Source organism: Elephas maximus, chromosome 17 (genome assembly GCF_024166365.1).
Source record: "Elephas maximus indicus isolate mEleMax1 chromosome 17, mEleMax1 primary haplotype, whole genome shotgun sequence".
Taxonomy (NCBI): Eukaryota; Metazoa; Chordata; class Mammalia; order Proboscidea; family Elephantidae; genus Elephas; species Elephas maximus.
Window position 1 is genome coordinate 21,436,426 of NC_064835.1, and position 15,071 is coordinate 21,451,496.

Here is a 15,071-nt window from a genome sequence, read left to right on the forward strand (position 1 = left end):
GTTTAGTCCAGTTGTGCTGACATCCCCTGTATTGAGTGTTGTCCTTCCCTTCACCTAAAGTAGTTCTTATCTACTATCTAATTGGTAAATAACCCTCTCCCACCCTCCCTCCCTCCCCCACTCGTAAACACAAAAGATTGTATTCTCAGTTTAAGCTATTTCTCAAGATCTTATAATAGTAGTCTTATACAATATATGTCCTTTTGCATCTGACTAATTTCACTCAGCATAATGCCTTCCAGGTTCCTCCATGTTATGAAATGTTTCACAGATTCATCACTGTTCTTTATCGATGCATAGTATTCCATTTTGTGAATATACCATAATTTATTTATCCATTCATTCGTTGATGGACACCTTGGTTCCTTCCAGCTTTTTGCTGTTGTAAACAGTGCTGCAATAAACATGGATGTGCATATATCTGTTCATGTAACAGCTCTTATCTCTCTAGGATATTTTCTGAGGAGTGGGATTTCTGGGTCGTATGATAGTTCTATTTCTAGCTTTTTGAGGAAATGCCAGATCGATTTCCAAAATGGTTGCACCATTTTACATTCCCTCCAAAGGTTTATAAGTGTTCCAATCTCTCCACAGCCTCTCCAACATTTATTATTTTGTATTTTTGGAGTAATTCTAGCCTTGTTGGAGTGAGATGGAATCTCATTGTAGTTTTGATTTGCATTTCTCTAATGGCTAATGATCGAGAGCATTTTCTCATGTGTCTGTTAGCTGCCCGAATATCTTCTTTAGTGACGTACGTGTTCATATCCTTTGCCCAATTTTTAATTGGGTTGTTTGTCTTTTTGTAGTTGAGTTTTAGCAGAATCTTACAGATTTTAGAGGTCAGGTGCTGGTTGGAGATGTCGTAGCTGAAATTTTTTTCCCAGTCTGTAGGTGGTGTTTTTACTCTTTTGGCGAAGCCTTTAGATGAGCATCAGTGTTTGATTTTTAGGAGCTCCCGGGTATCTGGTTTCTCTCCGTCATTTTTAGTAATGCTTATGCCTTGTATTAGGGCTCCTAACGTTGTCCCTATTTTTTTCTTCCATGATCTTTATCGTTTTAGTCTTTATGTTTAGGTTTTTGATCCATTTTGAGTTAGTTTTTGTGCATGGTGTGAGGTGTGGGTCCAGTTTCCTTTTTTTGCAGATTGATATCCAGTTATGCCAGCACCATTTGTTAAAAAGACTATCTTTACCCCAATTAACTGACACTGGGCCTTTGTCAAATATCAGCTGCTCATACGTGGATGGATTTATATCTGGGTTCTCAATTCTGTTCTATTGGTTTATGTGCCTGTTGTTGTACAAGTACCAGGCTGTTTTGACTACTGTGGCTGTATAATATCTTTTAAAATCAGGTAGAGTGAGGCCTCCCACTTTGTTCTTCTTTTTCAGTAATGCTTTACTTATCTGGGGCTTCTTTCCCTTCTATATGAAGTTGATGATTTGTTCTCCATCACATTAAAAATTGTCTTTGGAATTTGGATCAGAAGTGCGCTGTATATATAGATGACTTTTGGTAGAATAGACAATTTTACTATGTTAAGTGTTCCTATCCATGAGCAAGGTATGTTTTTCTACTTATGCAGGTCTCTTTTAGTTTCTTGCAGTAGTACTTTGTAGTTTTCTTTGTATAGGTCTTTTACATCTTTGGTAAGATTTATTCTTAAGTATTTTATCTTCTTGTGGTTGCTGTGAACGGGATTGATTTGGTGATTTCCTCTTCAATGTTCTTTTTGTTGATGTAGAGGAATCCAACTAATTTTTTTTATGTTTATCTTTTAACCTGAAACTCTGCTGAACTCTTCTATTAGTTTCAGTAGTTTTCTGGAGGATTCCTTAGAGTTTTCTGTGTATAAGATCATGTCGTCTGCAAATAGAGATAATTTTACTTCTTCCTTGCCAATGTGGGTGCCCTTTATTTCTTTGTCTAGCCTAATTGCCCTGGGTAGGACCTCCAACACAATGTTGAAAAAGTGCGGTGATAAAGGGCATCCTTGTCTGGTTCCCGTTCTGAAGGGAAATGCTTTCAATCTCTCTATTTAGGGTGATGTTGGCTGTTGGCTTTGTATAAATGCCCTTCATTATGTTGAGGAATTTTTCTTCTGTCCCTATTTTGCTGAGAGTTTTTATCATGAATGTGTGTTGGACTTTGTCAAATGCATTTTCTGTATCAATTGATAAGATCATGTGGTTTTTGTCTTTTGTTTTATTTATATGGTGGATTACATTAATGGTTTTTCTAATATTGAACCAACCTTGCATACCTGGTGTAAATCCCACTTGGTCGTGGTGGATTATTTTTTTGATATGTTGTTGAATTCTATTGGCTAGAATTTTGTTGAGGATTTTTGCATCTATGTTCATGAGGGATATAGGTCTGTAATTTTCTTTTTTTTGTGGTGTCTTTACGTGGTTTTGGTATCAGGGATATGCTGGTTTCAAAGAACGAGTTAGGTAGTATTCCATCCTTTTCTATGCTTTGAAATACCGTTAGTATTAGTGGTGTTAGCTTTTCTCTGAAAGTTTTGTAGAACTGTGCACTGAAGCCGTCCGGGCCAGGGCTTTTTTTTGTTGGGAGTTTTTTGATTACCTTATCAATCTCTTTTTTCGTTACGGTTCTATTTATTTGTTCTGGTTCTGATTGTGTTAGTTTAGGTAGGTAGTGTGTTTCTAGGAATTTATCCATTTCTTCTAGATCTTCAAATTTCTTAGAGTACAATTTTTTGTAATAATCTGATATGATTCTTTTGATTTCAGTTGTGTCTGTTGTGATGTGGCCCATCTCATTTCTTCTTTGGGTTATTTGTTTCCTTTCCTGTATTTCTGTAGTCAGTCTGGCCAATGGTTTATCAATTTTTTTAATTTTTTCAAAGAACCAGCTTTTGGCTTTGTTAATTCTTTCAATTGTTTTTCTGTTCTCTAATTCGTTTAATTCTGCTCTAATTTTTATTATTTGTTTTTTTCTGGTGCCTGATGGATTCTTTTGTTTCTCTTTCTGTTTGTTCAAGTTGTAGGGGTAGTTCTTTGATTTTGGCTTGGTCTTCTTTTTGGGTGTATGCATTTATTGATATAAATTGACCTCTGAGCACTGCTTTTGCTGTGTCCCAGAGCTTTTGATAGGAAGTGTTTTCAGTCTTGTTGCATTCTATGAATTTCTTTTTTCCCTCCTTAAGGTCTTCTATAACCGAGTTTTTTTTTGAGCAAGGTATTGTTCAGTTTCCAAGTATTTGATTTCTTTTCCTTGATTTTTCTGTTATTGATTTCTACTCTTATGGCCTTATGGTCTGAGAAAATGCTTTGTAATATTTCAGTGGTTTGGATTCTGCAGAGGTTTGTTTTATGACCTAGTATGTGGTCTATTGTAGAGAATGTTCCATGTGCACTAGTAAAGAGATTATACTTTGTAGCTGTTGGGTGGAGTGTTCTGTATAAGTCTATGAGGTCAAGTTGGTTGATTGTAGCAATAAGATCTTCCGAGTCTCTATTGACCTTCTTACTGGAAGCTCTATCCTTCCCTGAAAGTGGTGTGTTGAGGTCTGCTACTATAATTGTGGAGGTGTCTTTCTCACTTTTCATTTCTGTTCAGGTTTGGTTTATGTATCTTGCAGCCCTATCATTGGGTGCATAAATATTTAATATGGTTATATCTTGCTGGTAAATTGACCCTTTAATCATTATGTAGTGTCCTTCCTTATCCTTTGTGGTAGATTTAACTTTAAAATCTATTTTGTCAGAAATTAATATTGCCATTCCTGCTCTTTTTTTCTTGTTGTTTGCTTGATATATTTTTTCCATCCTTTGAGTTTTAGTTTGTTTGTGTCTTTAAGTCTACGGTGTGTCTCTTGTAGGCAGCATATAGACAGATTGTGTTTTTTTTTATCCAGTCTGAGACTCTCCGTGTCTTTATTGGTGCATTGAGTCCATTTACATTCAGCGTAATTATAGATAAGTATAAATTTTTTTTTTTATAAGTTTAGTGCTGTCATTTTGTTGCCTTTTTGTGTGTGTTGTTAACAATTTCATTTTTCCACTTTTTTGTGCTGAGACATTTTTCTTTGTAAATTGCGTGTTCCTCATTTTCGTAGTAGTTGAATTTATTTTTGCTGAGTCATAATGTTTATCTTGTTTTTTTATTTTGAAGTATGGAATAGGTAGACCTCCTTGTGGTGGCCTTAATATTTAACCCTATTTTTCTAAGTAAAAGCCTAACTTGTATCATCCTATACCAGCTTGTTTTCCTCTCCATATGGAAGATTTATGCCTCCTGTATTTAGTCCCTCTTTTTTGGTTATTGTAATCTTTTACATAATGACTTCAATGATTCCCTGTTTTGAGCATTTTTTTCTCTTTTAAATTAATCTTATTTTGTTTTTGTGATTTCCCTATTTGAGTTGATATCAGGATGCTCTGTTCTGTGACTTTCTGTTGTGTTGATACCTGATATTTTTGATTTTCTGACCAAAGAATTTCCTTTAATAATTCTTGTAGCTTTGGTTTGGTTTTTGCTAATTCTCTAAGCTTGTGTTTATCTGTAAATATTTTCATTTCACCTTCATATGTTAGAGAGAGTTTTGCTGGATATATGATTCTTGACTGGCAGTTTTTCTCCTTCGGTGCTCTGTGTATGTCATCCCATTGCCTTCTTGCCTGTATGTTCTGCGGAGTAGTCTGAACTTATTGATTTTCCTTTGTAGGTGACTTTTTTTTGTCACTAGATGCTTTTAAAATTTTCTCTTTATCTTTGGTTTTGGCAAGTTTGATGATAATATGCCTTGGTGATTTTCTTTTTGGGTCCATCTTGTTTGGGGTTCTACGAGCATCTTGGATAGATATCCTTTCATCTTTCACGATGCCGCGTTAGTTTTCTGCCAACAGATCTTAAGCAATTGTCTCTCTATTTTTTGTTAACCCTCCCTATTCTGGGACTCCAATCACACCCAAATTATTATTCTTGATAGAGTTCCACAGGATTCTTAGGGTTTCTTCATTTTTTAAAATTCTTTTATCTGATTTTTCTTCAACTATATTGGTGTCAATTGCGTTATCCTCCATCTCCCCCACCCTGCATTCCAATTGCTCGAGTCTGTTCCTCTGACTTCCTATTGAGTTGTCTAACTGTAATTTTACAGTTATTCTTTTGGATTTCTGAATACTGTCTCTCTTTGGATTCTTGTAGCTTCTTAATTTTTCCACTATATTCTTGAATAATCTTTTTGATTTCTTCAACTGGTTTATCAGTGTTTTCCTTGGCTTTTTCTGCAGATTGCTTATTTCGTTTCTGAGTTCATCCCTGATGCCTTGAAGCATTCTGTGTATTAGTTTTTTTATATTCTGCATCTGTCAATTCCAGGATTGTATCTTCATTTGGGAAAGATTTTGATTCTTTAACTTGGGAATTTGTAGAAGCAATCATGGTCTGCTTCTTTATGTGATTTGAAATCGACTGCTGTCTCTGATCCATCTATAAGATATTGTAATGATTTATTTTATATTTGCTCACTGACTCTTACCTTCTTGTTTTGTTTTGTTTCAGTATACCCAAATGGGCTACTAGATTGTGCTGTCTTGATTGTTGTAGCCTTTGAATCACTTATGTCTTATTACCAGCTGGTTCGAGCTGTTACCAGATATATAAGCATAAGAGTCCATTAACTATTCTTTAGTAGAACCAGCTTAGGTGTCCTGATTTTGGGTCAGCAAGTGTGTGGTGTAGGGTGTCTCCTCTTAATTTAAAGGAGTAGTGGTGATAGTTGTATGCACCAGATTCTAATAGGTGTAGGAGGTCACACTCCAAGGAGGGTAGGTTTCTGACAGTCTTCTCCCACATGCCAGTGAGGTAGGTGTGTCTCTATTCTAGAATATTTTGGTGGGTGGGCTCTGCAGTTGTACCTTAGGCACCCAGTGCTTGTACCTCTAAAGATTGGTAGGCATCACTATCCTCAGACCCCTTTAGCAGGTGGCTAGGTGGTTTGGGTGGAGCATCAGCCCTCAGTTCCCTGCTGTGGATTAGTGAGGGCTGTGTTTAATAGGTAGATAGGTATCAGACCTGGAAAACTTGTCTTTCCACTGCTCTGCTAAAACAATTACAGTCAGATCTCTATCAGAATTGCCTTTGCATTATAATGTCCACCTTGTTCCCTGTAGAGATGAAAGCCAAAGACTATGGATCTCTTATGCTTGGCTGGAGTTGGTTCTGTATTTTTATTCCAGTTTAGGGAAGTCAGGGAATGATTTTTCCCCCCGGGTTGTTAATTTCTGCTTCTCTCAGGCCAGGAGAATGGGTTGGGAAAAAAAAAACCCTGCAGAGCACTTCACCCCCTGGCCCAAGAAATTCCAATGTTAATGAAGCTGCCTGGGGCAGGGAGGGGAGGGATCAGATCGATAGGAGAGAGTAGTACGTGGCAATGTAGACAAAGTTACTTATCTTGCTTGGTGATGACTGTTTTATCTGAGATTCAGAAGGGGCATGTAGGCTGAGTGCTGGCTGGGTGGAGATTGCTGACTGTGTCGAGATTGCCCCGAGGGTTAGGCCTTTGTCCTGTGCTTGCACTGTCTGAGGAAGCAGTGATCAGCTTCTTGCTCCTAGTCCAAAGCCCAGCGCCAAGGTTTTCTAGCTGGGATGCTGCACTCCAGACTGCAAAACCAGTCGCTGCTTCGCCATGATTTCTCCTCCTGTCACCCGTGTTGTTGTGCAGCCTTCGTGCGCTGGCTGGATTTCCACTGAGGTTACTTCAGGGTGCTAGGGCTGCATCTTGTCCTTGCGCCGTCTCAGAAAGCTGTGCTCAGCTCCTCTGCGCTTAGTCTAAAGCCTGGCGCCAAGGTTTTCTGGCTTGGACGCTGGCTCCAGGCTCCGAAAACAGTCACTGTTTGCTTGTTTTCTTGTCAGCCGTGTCAGTGTGCAGCCTGCTTGTGCTGGCTGAGTCTCTATCAAGGTTACTCCAGGGGGCTAGGGGTTGGGGCTGTGTCCTGTGCTTGCCCCATCTCAGTAAGCCACGATCAGCCCCACCACTCTGGCACCAGGGAGCTGGGAGGGCTCAAGGCTGTGTTGCAGGACGCCGGTTCCAGAAGCGGTCACTGCTTCAGGACGCGGTTGTTTGTGCCCCTGTCACTCAGATCAATTCCTTAGTTCTGTGTTTGATAGTCAGTGTTCATAGATTGTCATGTATGTGTTAGATTCACTTGTTTTTCCGAGTCTTTGTTGCAAGAGGGATCCGCGGTAGTTCTATCTAGTCAGCCATCTTGGCCCCACCAGTGTCCTTGCTTCTTGCTTTGTTTTGTTTTGATACGCCCAGTTAGGGTGCTCAAGTGGGCTAGTTTGTTTATTGGTGCCTTTGAAGCCATAACGTCCTGTCACTAGGTGGTTAGAGTTGTTACTAGGTATATTAGCCCTGGAATCTGTTTACTTTTCTTGTATGGATTCAGCTCAGGTGTCCAGGTAGTCAGTCACCAAGTGTGTGGTGCATAATCTCACCTACACTCTTAGACAAGCAGGTGTGATTGGTGCAGGCACAGGTAATTGGCTGTAGTAGGGGGGTCTCATGCAGAGCAAAGCAGGGGTCTGACAGCTACCCCTGTGTGTCCGTGAGGAAAGAGTGTTCCTTTTCCCTAGAGTGTGTAGGTGGGTGTGTTTTGCAGCTGGACTGTGGAGGACAATGTTGGCTGTAAGGACTGGGAGGAACCACTTATCCTTGGACCCTTTCTTGGGAGGCTAGGTGGGATGGTGGAGCCACAAGTCCTCAGGCCCCTGGTGTGGATAGGTGAGGACTCTGCCCAATAGGCAGAGCGGTGTCAAATGTCATATACCTGCCTCTCCATCATATAGCTGAAATAGTTGAAGTTGGACTTCAGGTATATACCCTGTTGTGCTATGCTAATGATGGTGTATGCTGTTGAAGTGGGCCCACAGTGGTCTATTTAGTGGTGAAAGGCATTCAAAGTCCGTGGACCCCTTATGCCTGTGTCTAGGCAAAGGAGCCGCTTCTGCCCTGAGTTCCCACTTTGGGGGAAACAGCAGATTATTTTTTCCCTGTTTGTTAATTGGTTCCTTCTCCAAGGCCAGGAGAATGGCTCAGAGTGCTTGACAGGTCTTACTTCCGGCCCAGGGAAAGCAGCTATCGCTGAAGCCAGCTTGGGACCTGAGGTAGAGTTGGGGCGGGGGGGGAGTTCAGGTACATGGGAGAGAATTTTTCCCAAATGGGTGTTTTTTGATCCACACAGTGGATTGGACATACTTATCTTTTGCTCTATGAGTACCGCCTTTTGCAGACTCTGGAGGCACCAGTGGACTCTCCATTGCTTGGTCTCTCCCACATGTGGAAAACATGTCCCGAATGCCACGCTCACCTGCACACATTCTCGCCAATGGACCTGGCCTGCATGGCACTGGTTCCTGCAGGGTCAGGTCTGGCAACATCTCACTGCTTCCAAAATGTCTCTCCCTTCTCCTGCTGCTCAGTTCGACTCCTCAACTTCATGCTTCACGTTCAGCACTTCCAGACTGTCATATATAATTGATTCACTTGTTTTTTGGGGGGGTCTTTCTTGTAAGAGGGAGCACACTAAGCATCTGACTACTCTGTTGTCTTGGCACCACATCTTCTGAAGATCTATTACCAAAAAAACCAGTCATTGAATTCCCTGTGGAGCACTGTTCTACTCTGACCCATGTGGGGTTGCCATGAGTCAAAGTGAACTCAATAGTTACTAATTTTTTTTTTTTTTAAATAGATTTGAGTCAGCATTGACTCAATGGAAGTGGCTTAGGTTTTTTGGTTTTATATTGTATACACATTTTTTGTTTAAAATTCATGCTCTGCACCAGTCAGATTTCTTAGGGAGGTATTCTTCTAAATTTTTAAACTTGTTTTTCCTTGATTTCAGAACTTTCTTTTTCTTAGCTATTAGAAGATTTTGAAATCTTTTTGAAAGCAAAAGAAATTCTAAAATATCTAAAGTGTAATTTATTTACTTTTGAAAAATTATTCAAGTGATTTAAGACTTTGTGAAAAATAATCTACAAAAGATATTATTTTAACTTTAGATGGCTTTTATACACTAGGGTTTAATACGTAAGAACTCAAATTTTACATGATCTAGAATGATTAAAAAAAAACTTAAATTTTAATAGTGCTCAAAATGCTTGCATGTTATGTTGTACCTGCACTATCTTATGTATGTGTTTTTGAAATGAAATGAAATTATTAATTTTCTTTTGAATGTTTATCTATTATACTTCATTACTACAATTGACAACATGCATTTGTCAGTGTGATAGCTAACCATTTTTCAATTTAAAGTGGCTTTGAGAATTTTGTAATCCATAAAACTGTTTGTTTTCACCCTAACAATCTTTTTATTTGATGTTACATTTGTTATACTGTTTAAGGCATGATACACCTAAGGATAGGTTAAGATGTATAAATAATATTATATTCATCATGTCAATGCCTTCATGGTGTCAAAGTGAAGCTCTGCAGTGATACAACACCATAAAAGGTAGAAATTGTAGCGTTTACCAATCCTTAAGACATTTTTTAGTGTTTTCAGAAGCACAACTAATAAGCTAGCAACATTTTTAGTGGTTGCAAATCTCACCTTTTTTTTTCAGAACAAGTCAAGGAATTGTGTACCTGAGAAGGTAAGCAGTTTTTCCTGGTATTATTACTAAACTCTAGACAAATCACTTTTAAAATCATAATTTTGCAATGTTCTAATGTTATCTAGAGACTAGCGTGTCCTCACTCTAGAAGGATTCCTTCACAATCATGGGTAAGCTCTACTCCTGTAGATAAGTAGCTTCACCAAGGGGAAGTAATTTCCTCTTAATATACCAAAAAAAAAAAACTTTCAAAATATAATTATTTAAAATTTTAGAAGACTTTAATTTGAACAATAATCCACAAGGTAGAAAGCATTTGATTACTTTACAGTAACCTTGTCTTAGTATTGTACTTGAAACATCTTGGAACATGAAAGCAGAGCACTCCACAAAAATGTTGGCTTTATTTTTACTTATTTTCAGTTATTGCACAGTATAAGCACAAATACCTTCAACAAACATTTTAGTGGCAAAATGATACCTTGCTCTTATAATAGGAGAATTTTAGATGGAATTGACAATTTGGGAAAGATAATGACTTTCACTTATTTCAAATTGTGAACTTTGTTATGTCCCTTTATCCATCCACCATTCATACAACAATCTGAGCAGGGATAAATGAAAAGTGCAGGACTCATCTCTGTAGGATCTAGTCAGATGCTAGTCCAAATAGAATCACACAAAAATATTAATTATTGCTATCACAATTTTTCTAGCTCTTATGTTCTTTGAATCTAGCATGTATTTTGCAACAAGCTTTTCTTTTAGCAGAATGGTACCCCCAGAAGTTATCAATATTAGTCCAAGTCTTTTATTATTACTTTAATTTCCTATAAGTATATAAAATTTATCTGTACTATTTTTTTTTTTATTAGCAAACCGTCCTTGACATTTATGTTAAAATTCCACAGAGTCACCATGAACAACTCACTTAAGCCTTTCCAGTTTCAGTTTTTTCAACTATAAAATGGGAATGATAAGTTCATGCCATATAGCATTGCTGGGAAAAATGTACCAAATGGTATTTTTGAAGTACCTGGACAGTTATAATCACATGGTAAACACTGAATAATATCATCCTATAATAAATAGTAATATCACCCTCATGTTAGTTCTTTTCTCAAACACTTTTTCTTGTTTTTGATACACCATCAATCTTTGATGATATCTTTTAGATCTCTTTTTTTTTTTTAAGACAGAACAGTCATCATGGTATCCAGTGTCAGGAAGTCATCAACTTCTTTCACAGCTTGCATCTCAGAGATACACACATTCTTTCTGCTTTGGTCTTTAATACCATTGAACAAACAAAACCAAACCTGCTGCCATCCAGTTGATTCCGACTCACAGTGGCCCTATGAAACAGGGTTGAACTGTCCCATAGAGTTTCCATGGAGCACCTGGTGAATTTGTACCGCCGACCTTTTGGTTAACAGATGTAGCACTTAACCACTACGTCACCAGGGTTTCTTTAATGCATTGAAGGAGCGATAAAAGATCTGTTTGAAGGTGAGTGCAAAATACACTAAGAAAACATGCCTAAGACACGCAAAGACAACATGGTCTAAATACCATGCAAGATTTTCATTCTCCAGCCCTGCTCCTCCAGAACAAAAGCCCCAAGATCATGGACCATGTCAAGTTTTGCAATGGTATGTAGCACACAGTGTTTTGGGAGTGAATGAGTCTTACATTTAGTCATGTTTTTGTTGTTGTTAGGTGCCATCGAGTTGGTTCCGACTCAGCAACCCTATGCACAACAGAACAAAACACTGCCCAGTCCTGAGCCATCCTTACAATCGTTGTTATGCTTGAGCTCATTGTTGCAGCCACTGTGTCAATCCACCTCGTTGAGGGTCTTTCTCTTTTCCGCTGACCCTGTACTCTGCCAAGCATGATGTCCTTCTCCAGACACTGATCTCTCCTGACAACATGTCCAAAGTATGTAAGACTCAGTCTCGCCATCTTTGCCTCTAGGGAGCATTCTGGCTGTACTTCTTCCAAGACAGATTTGTTTGTTCTTTTGGCAGTCCATAGTATAATTCAATATTCTTCACCAACACCACAATTCAAAGGCGTCAATTCTCCTGTCTTTCTTATTCATTGTCCAACTTTCACATGCACATGATGGAATTGAAAATACCATGGCTTGGGTCAGGCACACCTTAGTCTTCAAGGTGATATCTTTGCCCTTCAACACTTTAAAGAGGTCCTTTGTTGCAGATTTACCCAGTGTAATGCACCTTTTGATTTCTTGACTGCTGCTTCCATGAGTGTTGATTGTGGATACAAGTAAAATGAAATCCTTGACAACTTCAGTCTTTTCTCCATTTATCATGATGTTGCTCATTGGTGCAGTTGTGAGGATTTTTGTTTTCTTTATGTTGAGGTGCAATCCATACTGAAGGCTGTGGTCTTTGATCTTCATTAGTAAGTGCTTCAGGTCCTCTTCACTTTCAGCAAGCAAGGTTGTCACAGCCAACATATAACATTCTGATATAATAAAAAAGGCAAAGAGGTAGAGCTGAGTCATGCATTCAGGGTAGGAAATGGTGTTCTTCTCTGTCACAAAGTTCACCAGCATTTTCGGGATAATGACAGTGGAATAGCAGAGATCAATGAAGGACAAAGTGCTGAGGAAATAGTATATGGGCGTGTGCAGGTGAGAACTGAGTGCAACGAGTGTGATCATGCCCAGATTCTCCTCAGTATAAAATGCACTTTTCTAGAATGTGGGGCTCAATTTGAGTGGTATATTTAATGTTAGCCATTCAGTTACATTCCAGAGTCACTATTTCTATACTTTTGAGTTGTTGCCAGTAAACAAGGTTCTCTCTAAAGGGAAACCAGCCTACATGAGTGGTCAGTACATTATTTTTTACTTTAAATTAATATTTTCCTTATATTAATTGAAGTGAATGATTTCTCTGATATGACAAAAAGATAAGACAGGAGAGCAGACATGAGAAGCTAAAAGAAGAAACAGAAGGTGAAAAGGGGATGGACCCAGGTAGAGACAGATAGGCCTTCTCTCATACACAATCACTTGTTTATAATATGCTTAACTATGGGCATTATTTAACCACTATGAGACTGATATATAAAATCAATATACTAACAATTGTTGTGGAATCCCTGGATAGTGAAAAAGGTTAATGTGCCTCAGAAGCAAGTCCTGCTGACCTATTTCCAGAAAATCCGCCACTGAAAATCCTGTGGAGCACAGTTCTATTCTGACACACATGGGGTCGAAATTAGTCAAAATCATCTTGATGGTAACCAGTCTGTGTTTTCTGGTAGGATTTGTTCTGCAGAAGAGTTGAGAGAATTGCAAATAAGGCATGGAAAGTGCTTTGTTGTTGTCCCTGCTGTTAGGTGCCAATGAGTAAATTTTCAACTTGTATCAATCCCATGTGACAGAATAGAATAGGCCATATGGTCTTCTAGGCTGTAATCTTTACAGAATCAGACTTTCAGGTCTTTCGCCAGTGGAGTCACTGGGTGGGTTTGCACTGACAACCTTCTGGTTAGTAGCCCAGTGCTAAACGACTGTACCACCAGGGATCAGAACAGTCAATATTCTAAGTTACCAGAATAGTTCTTTGAATGTTCAGAGGCTGGTCAGTACTATGACTCACTCTTAGAGCACAGAAATAAAAGAAGATATAATTCCATCTGATGTTTATTTGCTTGATCCATAATACTTGAACCCCAGGGTCCTTAACTTCCAACACAAAGCAGGGACAGAAGAGAGAATTGGAGATACCTGAATAAGACTTGCGTCTTTTTCATGCTGCTTAAACAAACATCTACCTCAAATTTCTTCTTCTCTTCCCCCAGAAACTGCCCAGAGGAAAATGGCAGCAGGAAATTACTCCACAGTGACTGAGTTTATCCTCGCTGGGCTGACCGAAAAGCCAGAGCTCCAGCTGCCCCTCTTTCTTTTCTTCCTAGGAGTCTTTGTGGTCACAGTCGTGGGGAACCTGGGCATAATCACAGTGATTGGGCTCAGTCCTTACCTGTACACCCCCATGTAATATTTCCTCAGCAGTTTGTACTTCCCTGATCTCTGCTATTCCACTGTCATTACCCCCAAAATGCTGGTGAACTTTGTGACAGAGAACACCATCTCCTACCGTGAATGCATGACTCAGCTCTACCTCTTTGCGTTTTTCATTATATCAGGTTATATGTTGGCTGTGATGGCATATGATCGCTATGTTGCCATCTGTAATCCATTGCTTTACAATGTCACCATGTCTTATCAGGTCTGCTCCTGGCTGGTAGTTGAGGTATATATGATGGGCTTGATTCCTGCCACAGATCATACAGTTTGCATGCTTTTCTGCAAGGATAAAATAATCAACCATTACTTCTGTGATCTTTTTCCACTACTGGAGCTCTCCTGCTCCAGTACTTATATCAATGAAGTGGTAATTTTGTGCTTCAGTGCATTTAATATTCTTGCACCAACCTTGACCATCCTTGCCTCCTATGTCTCCATCATTGCCAGCATTCTGTGAATCTGCTCCCCTGTGGGCAGGTCCAAAGCCTTCAACACATGCAGCTCCCACATCTCAGCTGTTACAATCGTCTACGGTTCTGCAGCATTCATGTACCTGCAGCCATCAAGTGTTAGCTCCATAGACCAAGGCAAAGTGTCTTCTGTGTTTTATACCATTATTGTGCCAGTGCTGAATCCGCTGATCTACAGCCTGAGGAATAAGGATGTCAGAGTTGCTCTAAATAAAATCATTGAGAAAAGACTGTTTTGCAATGGCAAAGACCTCTAATTCTTGGAGAAGATTTAGTAAGGAAGAATTGTAGAGATAGCAACATATATACAGAAGTAGTGAGATTATTGCATTACTTATTTGGAAGAAATATCCAAAGGATAAGACTGGATTCATAGGGTCACATGGAGGACAGTGTCAATTCTAGGAAGTCCCAGATGTCACTCATAGTAACCCATATTACCGCTAATCATTTTTTTTTTTTTTGAAAAATCTACAAAGGACTTCAGGTGGGGATATTATAATTTATATACATGGGATTTAGCACTTTGTTTAAAAAAGATTTATTTATCTCAGTTCATAGAACGATCTGTTTGGGTTGTATCTTTTGATCTTCTTAACAATTTGTGTATTTGACCTTTATTACTAATAAGTGTACAAATAAACTCTTCTGGAAAAAAGTGATCTCTAAATAATTTTTAATCATTTGAAATCTACAAAATTCAACCCCTACTAGCTACTAGGTACGGAGAACTGTATTAAGGAATATGGGGCAGATGGTGAATTATAAGGCATAATTACTCCCCATAAGAGGATAACAATATGGTGGAAGAGACTGGTAGAATAATCATGGCTGAATACATTATATGTATTTTTACTTATTTCTTTATGCAACATTTATTTTACTGTGCTTTAAGTGAAAGTTTACAATTCAAGTCAGTTTTTCATACAAAAATT

General features: G+C 38.7%; 1 pseudogene; it reads left to right on the top strand.

Annotated features, from left to right (window-relative positions):
- Positions 1-13,457: 13,457 nt before the first annotated feature.
- LOC126060650 (olfactory receptor 150-like) lies at positions 13,458-14,429 on the top strand (annotated as a pseudogene).
- The last annotated feature ends 642 nt before the right edge of the window (positions 14,430-15,071 follow it).